Source organism: Chionomys nivalis, chromosome 11 (assembly GCF_950005125.1).
Source record: "Chionomys nivalis chromosome 11, mChiNiv1.1, whole genome shotgun sequence".
NCBI lineage: Eukaryota > Metazoa > Chordata > Mammalia > Rodentia > Cricetidae > Chionomys > Chionomys nivalis.
This window is the reverse complement of record NC_080096.1, coordinates 80961486-80971731: the sequence shown is the minus strand read 5'-3', so window position 1 is coordinate 80971731 and position 10246 is coordinate 80961486. Positions and strand designations below refer to the sequence as shown.

The 10246-nt window shown below is 43.3% G+C and overlaps 1 pseudogene; it reads left to right on the top strand.

The window, feature by feature from the left end:
- Window positions 1-356: 356 nt before the first annotated feature.
- LOC130884384 (cytochrome c oxidase subunit 7C, mitochondrial-like) lies at window positions 357-583 on the top strand (annotated as a pseudogene).
- The last annotated feature ends 9663 nt before the right edge of the window (window positions 584-10246 follow it).

Genomic DNA, 10246 nt, shown 5'->3' with positions numbered 1-10246 from the left:
GGCACGGTCCCCTCCCTGAGATGCTGAGTGATTCTCACAACCACCCTTAAAGCGATGGCTTCGCATTCCGAGGAGGGGAATGGAGATGAGGAGGTGGGGGGGGAAGGAGAGGAGTTGAGGGTGGCCAGAGCCAAACCGGAAGTACTAATCTGCATTATACATTTCTATCTCTGATCAAGATAATTATGCATTGTTAATATTTTGAGGTCTTTGTCCTCATTTGCTGCACAGTTGTTTAAAATGCTTAATATTCTAATATGAAGTCTTAGTCTTTAAGTTATACAGGTATTAAGAATTATAGGTCAAGAAGGTCGTGAAGGAAGAGGATTGTGGTGGTGCAGCCATTATCTCTGCGCCCCTCGTTGAGCTTCCCGCCACACCATGTTGGGCCAAAGTGTCCGGAGGTTCACCACCTCCGTGGTCCGTTGCAGCCACTATGAGTAGGGCCCAGGAAAGAATTTGCCATTTTTTGTTGGAAAACAAGTGGCGGTTACTGGTGATGATGACTGTGTACTTTGGATATGGATTTGCTGCTCCTTTCTTCATAGTGAGGCACCAGAATGAAGATTGTTTAGGAGATTGATCTGAAAATTGGATTAAACTCTTGAACTCTTATTACTAAATAAAATTGTAAATAAATATGTGACATAAAAAAAAAGAATTATAGGTCAATAGTCATCAATGTTTGTCATAATGATAGTTAGACTACTCAGGTTCTTTAGATATATAAAGATTGTATTCTTCAACCACTTCAAAGAACTGTAGAATATGGCATTTAAAAAAACTTAGGGTTCTGTTGATGTGAGACACAATTGCTCCTGGAAGCACCAATCCATTCCTGAGGGAATGTTGAGCGCTGAAGACACTCCATTTGGAGCTTGTTTTCTTCTTGGAAAAACTTGCCTTTTGGCAAGGAACTACCCATGCCTTGACCACTGACAAAATGCACCGTGTCTGGAGTGGACAAGCAGGATATAAGAAGACTGCCAAATCTTGCCAAGACAGGGTAAGATGGTTTTAAAAATTTTCCTGGGGCTGGAGAGACGGCTCAGTGGTTAAGAGCACCGCCTGCTCTTCCAGAGGTCCTGAGTTCAATTCCCAGCAACCACATGGTGGCTCACAACCATCTGTAATGGGGTCTGGTGCCCTCTTCTGGCCTGCAGGCAGACACACAGACAGAATATTGTATACATAATAAATAAATAAATTAAAAAAAAATTTTCCTGCCTCTGAAAATGGTCTGTCAGTTACTCTAGGCCTTAGCCACAGTTGGTTGCTCCAACATTACAAATGAGACTTTGGGCGATTGCCCAGGTAGCTGGTTGTCTCTGTCATTTACTGCACATTTTGGAAGTTGCTTGATAGCACTCCTTGCTTACTCAAGTAATATTAGCTCCCTTCTCAGGTTTTCGATAGAGTTGAAGACTAGATAGTTGTAGTTACTTTCCTTATATGACTTAGCCAAGCCATCTCTATTACAAGACTTAGATTCCTTAGGATAGAATAATTATTAAAATGCTAGCATATGTTTTTTACTTAATATTGTTTATGCTGGTTGTAATTCTAATTCAAACTTGACATCTGTTCTTATTGGTGTCTTATGAGTGTGCTTGCTTCCAGCTGCATCTATGTTTGAGGGGCTTAGATGGGCCTGATTGCGTTTGTAACAAGTTGACTCTTTACTGGGTGATGCAAATTCAATGTGGCTAAGTCAGTGAAGGTGGCTTCCTGTGCCTCTTCTGTCCCTGTTTCTCTGCAGGATTGCCCAAGCTAATGCTAGAGGCCACAAGTGCTAAATAGAAACATACAAGTAACTTTTCTTGCCTCCCCTTTGTCATGTTAGTTAATATCTTATTGACTGAAGTCATGTGGCCAGAACCCAAGAAAGACTAGGATAGAGGATACTTCCCTGTGACATGGCAAAAGCTTGGGTAAAGGATGTGATGGGAATGGAGGCCCAAGTGGATCTAATCTATCACAGGTGGACAACTGAATGGAGGGATAGACAGAGAGATGAGAAATAAGAAAGTCTGCTCATTGTGTCCAGTAGAAGGGGCGGGGAGTCAGTTTCTGATCTCTGGTGTGTCTGGGCTATCTGTTGCTATCTTGCTTTGGAGGCTGTTTTCGACACCCAAGGGGGAGCTTAGATTTGTGCTGTAGGCTGTGTCGGTTACGACCTGCTCCTCCCCGAAGAAAGCCTTCACTTCTGAGTCATTGTGAAAATGTTCACAAACTTCACCCGGTGACTGGAAAGAATACATTTTAGAAATGAGAACCTTTTAGAGTCTCTGTGCTCGTAACACACAAGCAGTCAGGCTGTGTCCTGAGAACTGAACTAAGATGCTAAAGACATGTATGACAGTCATGCCTCTGTGATGTCATATAAGCAAATGACTACAGCACCAGATATGGGACCATTTTAGGCAGCTCATAGGTCCCCTGAACTGGTAGGAAAAGGAAAAGTTGAAAAATGAGTTAAAAAAGACTTCATGGATTTTTGAGTTTCTGTTTACACACCACACACACACATGCACACACAATAGTTTTGTAGTGATAAGGATTGAACCTAGGGCCCCACTCATCTCCAGTTTCAGATCCGTATAATATATATTTTAAAAAGGATAAAGATTTTTTTCTGGTGATAATACATGTAAGAACTCAGTGTTTTGCTACATATATTGAAGCTCCTGCAATGTTGTTTCAGATGCCCTCACAACAATGCTCGAACATCCACAGACGTCACACGAAAGCACTGTGAAGTCTCAAGCCATGGATGACAGCTGGTGCGGAAGTGAAAGGAAAACATTTTTCAGATGAAATCTGATGATTTTAAGCTGCGTTGTTGTGTATTTGATGCAAGAGCGAGTGTTGATTTCTTCTAAGATGTGCGAATGACCTGTCTTTGTTTTGGTGATGTTAAGACTCACAGTCCATTGGATCTCTTTCCTTCTGTAGCAAAAATAGAAGTGATTCTGGCAAATTTCTAAGAACCTTGAACACAAAATAAAAGCATTGTTAACTCCCTTTGCTTAAATTTTATTGCTATGTTCCTTTAGTAGAGCAATAGTATTTGATTTGCCCCATTTGGTTTACATTCATGGCCTACTTGTCTTATATTCTTGGTACCTGAGCAGTGTCAGGAATGTGCTCTGTTGTGACCAGATAGTGGTTGTTACTCACTCAACATCTGTGCCACCGTTGTAGAGTAGAGGGTTTGTAGTGGGGTTGGTGTTTACCTTTCTCCTCTGGTAGTGTGTAGAGTATCTTTCTGTACTATGGGCACTATTCAGTAGGAGGGAAGGCTCTAGTTAGGTACCAGCTTGACTTCTTGACTTCTTTGTGAACTGTGTTACCTCATGTGGGGTGTTGTTTTCTAATTCTATCCATTTATTTGTAAATTTCTTGATTTCTTTTAACAGCAGAATAATATTACATTGTGTAAATGTACCACTTTTTTTTTTTTTTTTTTTTTTTTTTTTGGTTTTTAGAGACAGGGTTTCTCTGTGGCTTTGGAGCCTGTCCTGGAACTAGCTCTTGTAGACCAGGCTGGTCTCGAACTCACAGAGATTCGCCTGCCTCTGCCTCCCGAGTGCTGGGATTAAAGGCGTGGGCCACCACATTTTTGTTTGTTTATGGATGGACAATTAGGCTGTTGCCAATTTTTGGCTATTATGAATAGAGCAGCAAAGAACACGGTTGAGCAGGCATCTCTGTAGTAAGGCGTAGAGTTCTTTGGATGTATGCCCAGGAGCAGTTGGGCTGGTTAGTTTTATGTCAACTTGTTACAAGCTAGAGCTCCTGGAGAGGAGAGAGCCCAGTTGAATAAAATATCCTCATAAGATTGGGCTGTAGTCAAGCCTGTGTGGAATTTTCTTAACTAGTTATTGATGAAAGCGGACCCAACCCATTGTGGGTGGGGCCACCCCTAGGCTAGTAGCACCTACTTCCAGGCTCCTGCCCTGCTTGAGTTCCTGTCTTGGCATTCTTTGATATTGAACAGTGCTGTGACAGTGTAAACTGGATAGACTCTCTGCTCTCCAGCTTGCTTTTGATCATAGTGTTTGATCACAGCCACAGCAACCCTAATTAAGACAATGGTACCAATGGGTCTTGAGGTAGATCTACTCTCAGATTCATGAGGAATTGCCACACTGATTTCCATAGTGCTGGACAAGTTTGCATCCCCAGCAGCAATGGATGAGTGTTCCCCTAACCCATGTGTGTCTTCAGCAGCATGAGGCAGGTGTCATTTGTTTGGTTGATCTAGACCATTTTGACTGGTGTAAGACAAAATCTCCACGTAGTTCTGATTTCTCTAACGACTGAGGATGGCAAACATTTCTTTAAGTGTTTCTCAGCCATGTTTTTTGTCTTTTGAGAACCTCTGTTTAGTTCTGAATCTCATTTTTAAATATTTGTTTTGTTTGATGTCTAGTTTACTTTAGTTCTTTATTTTAGATATTAACTCTCAGATGTGTAATTGGTAAAGCTCTTTTCCCATCCTGTAGCCCACCACTTAGTCCAGAAGACGGTGTCCTTTTCCATACAGAAGCTGTTCAGTTTAATGAGATCCCATTTGTTAATTGTTGGTCTTAGTTCCTGTTCTGTAAGTGTCCTGTTCAGAAAGTCTTTTCCTGTGACAATGAGTTCAAGACTATTCCTCACTTTCTCTCCCATCAGATTCAGTATTTGATTTGGCCTTATGTTGAGGTCCTTGATCCATCTGGGGTTGAGTTTTATGCAGGGTGATATCTATGGGCCTGTGTACAATTCTTTTATATGCAGGCATCCAGTTTAACAGTCATTATTTGTTGAAGGTTCTATCCTTTTCTCAGTGTGTATTACTGGATTCATTGTCAAAATCAAGTATCATAGGTGTATGGACTTATGTCTGGGCCTTTGATTTGATTCCATTCGTCAATGCGACTATTTTTATGTCACTACCCTGGTCTGTTTTATTATAATTTATTTATAATAATTCTATATTACAGTTTGAGATCATGAATATATATATATTCATAATTGTTTTAGCTATCGTGGGTTTTTTTTTTTGTGCTTCCATATGAAGCCGAAAATTATCTTTTTGATTTCTATGAAGCAGCATGCTGGAATTTTGATGGTGTTGCACTGAATTTAGAGCTTGTTTCTGGCAAGACAACCATTTTTACTGTATTAATCCTACTGAGCTACAAGCATGGGAGGTCTTCCCATCTTCTGATACCTTTAATTTCTTTCTTCAGTGTCTTAAAGTTTTTATTATACAAGCTTTCACTTGCTTGGTTAGAGTTATCCAAGCTACTTTTGAGAGTGTTGTGAAAGGTAGTTTCCTTGATTTCTCAGTGTGTTTGTCATTTGTTTAAGGAAGGACACTGAGGGCCATTTATGTATACAGTTATGTCATCTGCACACAAAGAAACTGACTTCTTCCCTCACTATCTGCATCTCCTTTCTTCCCTTCAGTTATCTTATTGCTCTAGTGAACTAAGTAAGACACAGTATATATTGAATAGGTTTAGAAAGGACCTCCTTGTCTTGTTTCTGGTTTTAGTGGACATGTCATCCACTCTTTAGACTTCCAGGGCCTATAACTCAGGCTCTGCACTGTGCACAGCAGCTCTGCAACCTGTGTGCTTGCGCAGTGCATGTCCTTTTATTGTTGCTGCTGCTGACACTGATTTCACTGCCTGTAGTAAAACAGCCTGAGTTTTCTAGCATGCTGGGTCATGGTTTACCTTGGCAGCAAGCCCCTTTGTTTAGATTTGTAAGAGACTGATGTATAAACTACATGTGATAGTGTCAATTTACAATCTGTCAACTAAACAACACGTCTACTTGTTTGTGCCTGTACCCCAGGAGTTCTGGGCTTTCTCACTTGCCAGACTCTGTATGTTTTGTAGTTTGCTTCCAGAAAAGGGAAAGGACTCGTTTCATGTGGAGGTGTGAGGGTGAGAGATGGGAAAAGAAAAAGAAAACAAAACAAAGGCCACAGTTTTTACCACCCCAGGGCCTCTTCTGAACTTTCTGCTGAGAGAGACTGGGCCCCACACTGAGACAGTGGCAGAGCACGGGCTGAGCTCCTCCCCGCATGGGTTTGCAGCAGAGACTCAGTCATATCAGGAGTCAGAGATGCACAGAGCTCAGCCCCGGGGCTGCATGAAGGTCACCCTGACATGAGATACTGGGACACTAGCTCAGCATCTTTTGTGGGTTCCCTGTGCGGAGGTTACAGTTTGTGAGGTGCTCCCCATTGCTGCCTGGCTCACTCTGCCTGCCACCTCTGCCAAGCTTTGAAGTCTCCCTTGAGGACTTGATTCTTATATTAGCTTTTCATTCATTTCGTTTCCGCTGTTTTCCTTAAGATACCTTGGGACTCGCTTGACAAAAGGGAGGAACTGTGGGCTGAAACTTCAGATCTTTAAAACTAGAACAATGACTTCTTGAATTTTGCATACAAATGGACGGAAATAGAAAACACTATCCTGAGTGAGGTAAGCCAGACCCCAAAAGAGGAACATGGGATGTACTCACTCATATTTGGTTTCTAGCCATAAATAAAGGACATTGAGACTATAATTCGTGATTCTAGAGAAGCTAAATAAGAAGGTGAACCCAAAGAAAAACATATAAGCATCCCCCTGAATATTAACCTTCATCAGGCGATGAAAGAAGACAGAGACAGAGACCAACATTGGAGCACTGGACTGAAGTCTCACGATCCAAAGGAAGAGCAGAAGGAGAGTGAGCACGAGCAAGGAACTCAGGACTGCGATGGGTGCACCCACACACTGAGGCAATGGGGATGTTCTTTCGGGAACTCACCAAGGCCAGCTGGCCTGGGTCTGAAAAAGCATGGGACAAAACCGGTCTTGCTGAACATAATGGACAATGAGGACTACTGAGAACTGAAGAACAATGGCAATGGGTTCTTGATCCTATTGCACGTAATGGCTTTGTGGGAGCCCAGGTAGTTTGGATGCTCACCTTAATAGACCTGGATGGAGGTAGGTGGTCCTTGGACCTCCCACAGGGCAGAGAAACCTGCTTGCTCTTTGGGCTGAGGAGGAAGGAAGACTTGATTGGGGGAGGGGGAGGGAATGGGAGGTGGTGGCAGGGAAGAGGCAGAAATCTTTAATAATTAAATAAATTAATTAATAAAAAAAAAAAAACTAGAACTCTTTCCAGATAAGTGGGTCTGAGTCCGAAGGAAGTCTGTAACCTATTGTGGCTAAGAAACAAATATCTATTTGTTTAGTTATATGTGTGTATGGGTATATAAAAGCATACCCATGTGTATACATACATCTGTATGCACATATATACACATGTATACACAATCACATATATAAATTTGTATGTACATACACACATAAATGCCTATGTATTTGTATAATAAACACATATATGTATGTATATTCACATATACATGTATATGCACACACAGTCACATAGAGGTATATGTTATGTACATACATACATACACATAGCTATCTCCATGTATGCACACTCATATGTATATATTCTGCAAATCCCATGGGGGAATGAAAGCAGATGTGTCATCTTTCCCTGGGAGGGCTGAAGGGAAATGACTTCTAGGAGACCCCTGCTGTGGGGTGGGCCTTCTCTGGGAACTGGCCCATTGGAACTCTGATGCACAAAGGGAACGAGGCATCACTTCTTCCCCATCATTTTTCTGGAGCTTGCTGGTTAGATAGTCTAGGAAACATGGTGAGGTTCAGATTCACTGAGAGACCCTGTTTCCACACATATGAACACACACACACACACACACACACCAGAGAGGCATGGCAGGAGAGGCATCTAACCAGGATATGTTAGTGCCTGGAACCTCTTTAGCACTAGGCTACAACTTCCTTGCTGTGGTTTGAGAAATTTGTGCCTTGAGTCAGAGAGGATGTGGATGTGAGGAGATGGGGCCTCTGCTCCACCCTTCCTTTCGCTGGGTGTTCCAGTCTCTCCCCCTAGTACTATCAGTAACAATACATGAAGTGTGGGACCAGAAAACTTGACTGATGGTGATTTGAGGGTTGAGGATTTATTTTACTCATGAAACAATGAGTCAAGATTGATGGACCAACCTCAGTGTTGGAGATTTTGTCATCCTTTAGTCTTAGCTGCCCAGTAAGGTAACCATTGCAACCATTTAAGTTGAGATGAATTGGAATGAAAGAAAAATAATCTAGTGTTAAGGCATACCGGCAGCTTTTCAAGGTACTGTGGTTCCATAATGAGTCAGTAAAGATGGGGACACTTCCATCATGGCAGAATTAATACCATCAGCTGAAGACATATATATTCAAAGACAGAAGGGGACGGCACAAGCCACATTGGTTCATTTTTATCAAATAAGAACCTTTCTTCTAGAATTGCTTTATAGCACGTGCCAGGGTCTTGTCAATCTGAACTAGGGTCACATGATGCATCCTAGCTGCAAGGGAAACTGGGATACAGAGTCTTGAACAAAGCTGGACAGTTTGAGGCTCCAAACAGAGCAGAAGTTTGGACGGCAAGAAGTGGGCTGCCTTGGGAAGGTGACTGCAGTGGGAAGAGCGTGCTGTGTGCCTGACCGCCCGGATCCCGAACTCTCTGGGGGTCATCCGGCAACTAGCCCTCCAGTGAGCATCCCCTGGCCCCTTCTGGTGCCCCCAGCAGCTTTCTGTGTGATTTCTAAAGGGGCAGGAGCCGGGGAAGGTGCGGAATCTTTCCACACAATCACTTAAGGCCGAGAGGAGCCTGAACTGAGCACTGGGCCCCTCTGACATCATGCCCTCCTTTCCATCGCCCCACATTTCTCACTAGCAGACCTCCTACTCCATCTTCTGCAGGTTGCATAGTGTGGGGCTTCGCTTTGGACACCCGAAACTCCGCAAAGTATTAATCAGTCTTCCCTGACATCCCCATTCCTGTACTTGGTATACGAGACCTGTAGAAGGCCATTTTCTCCATTCTCTCCTCTCTCAGCTCTGCCAGACAAAAGGGCCTGCACAGATTCATCATCCGTCTGTCTAAAATGACATCATCTGTCTTCGGAAGGCAGGAACAGCCACAGCTACTTGGGATTTTAAATAATTTTTCTCCTGTGGCAACATATTTGATATCTACATGATTGAACAGAGTAAAAGAAATTTATTAAGCATTTTTGTTAAGAGCCAGAGGTTAAGAAATTTTCAAAGCAGTGGAATAATAAAATTGGGCATTTTAGATTCTGCAGGCAGAGGGGTTTACATGCAGCCAGCTTTAAGGACACCCGGCAACTCTAATCATATTGACAAGTGTGTTTAACCTGTAGTGATCTCACATTTATTATCTCTGTGGTATAGACAGAGGTTTGGATGGGGCAGAAAACTGCAGAACGTAGCCCATTAGTGTCTGGACCCCGAGCTGAGTGTTTCATGTATCCTTAAAAAACTTTGTGATTGCAAAACACACTAGATGTGGCCCACCAAGCCTACATAGCCATGATCAGGTTCCTCATAGAAGTTTGCCCATCCCTGGGTTACAGTCTGAGGAGCTTCCATCTCTCTTCTCAGGGTCTAGAATCTGGTGCTTGGAAACTTCAGATGTTTTGCTTATGTGGAGAACATGTGGAGCTCTGGTGACGACAGAGGTCCTGTATCTGAAGGGAACAGGAGGGACATGGCTAATCGGGCTGGTGTTGGAAGCTGCAAGTTAATGGTGTTTGCGGACATGTGCCGTGAGCCATCCCCTCTGCAGTGAATGGCAGGCACGCCATCAGATCCTGGAAATGGTGGGCAAAGGGTTCTGACTTCCCCGTGGCGTCAGGTCTGCCTAACTAGAACCGACTACGCCAGCTGCAGGAGAACAATGAAGAAAACATGAAGACCTAAGGTGGTCCGTGTGTGGGGTTTGGGGTTGGGTGGCACCGGAGCTGTCACTGCAGCAGCTGTCGGCATGGGCACGAACCCAGGCTTAGATGGGTGTAAGAGAGTGGGGGAGGGGAACCGAGATTTGAAGGCTGCCCCAGGTTTGTATGGGATCTGCCCTCTTGGCCTGTTGCCCTGTTGTTGGGGGCCCAGAGGTCAGAGACAAGCCCCTTCAGTGTGAAGCTCAGGCAGCCCTCACTTCTCTTTCATCTCAGCTAATGACTGGGCCGACCGTTAATTCAAGAATCATTGCTTCTTGATAGCAAACGATAACTAGTGAAACCTTCTCTTGGGTTGTTGGAAAGGCAATGGAAGATGCAAGCTTGAGGGTCCCTCGTCCAGAT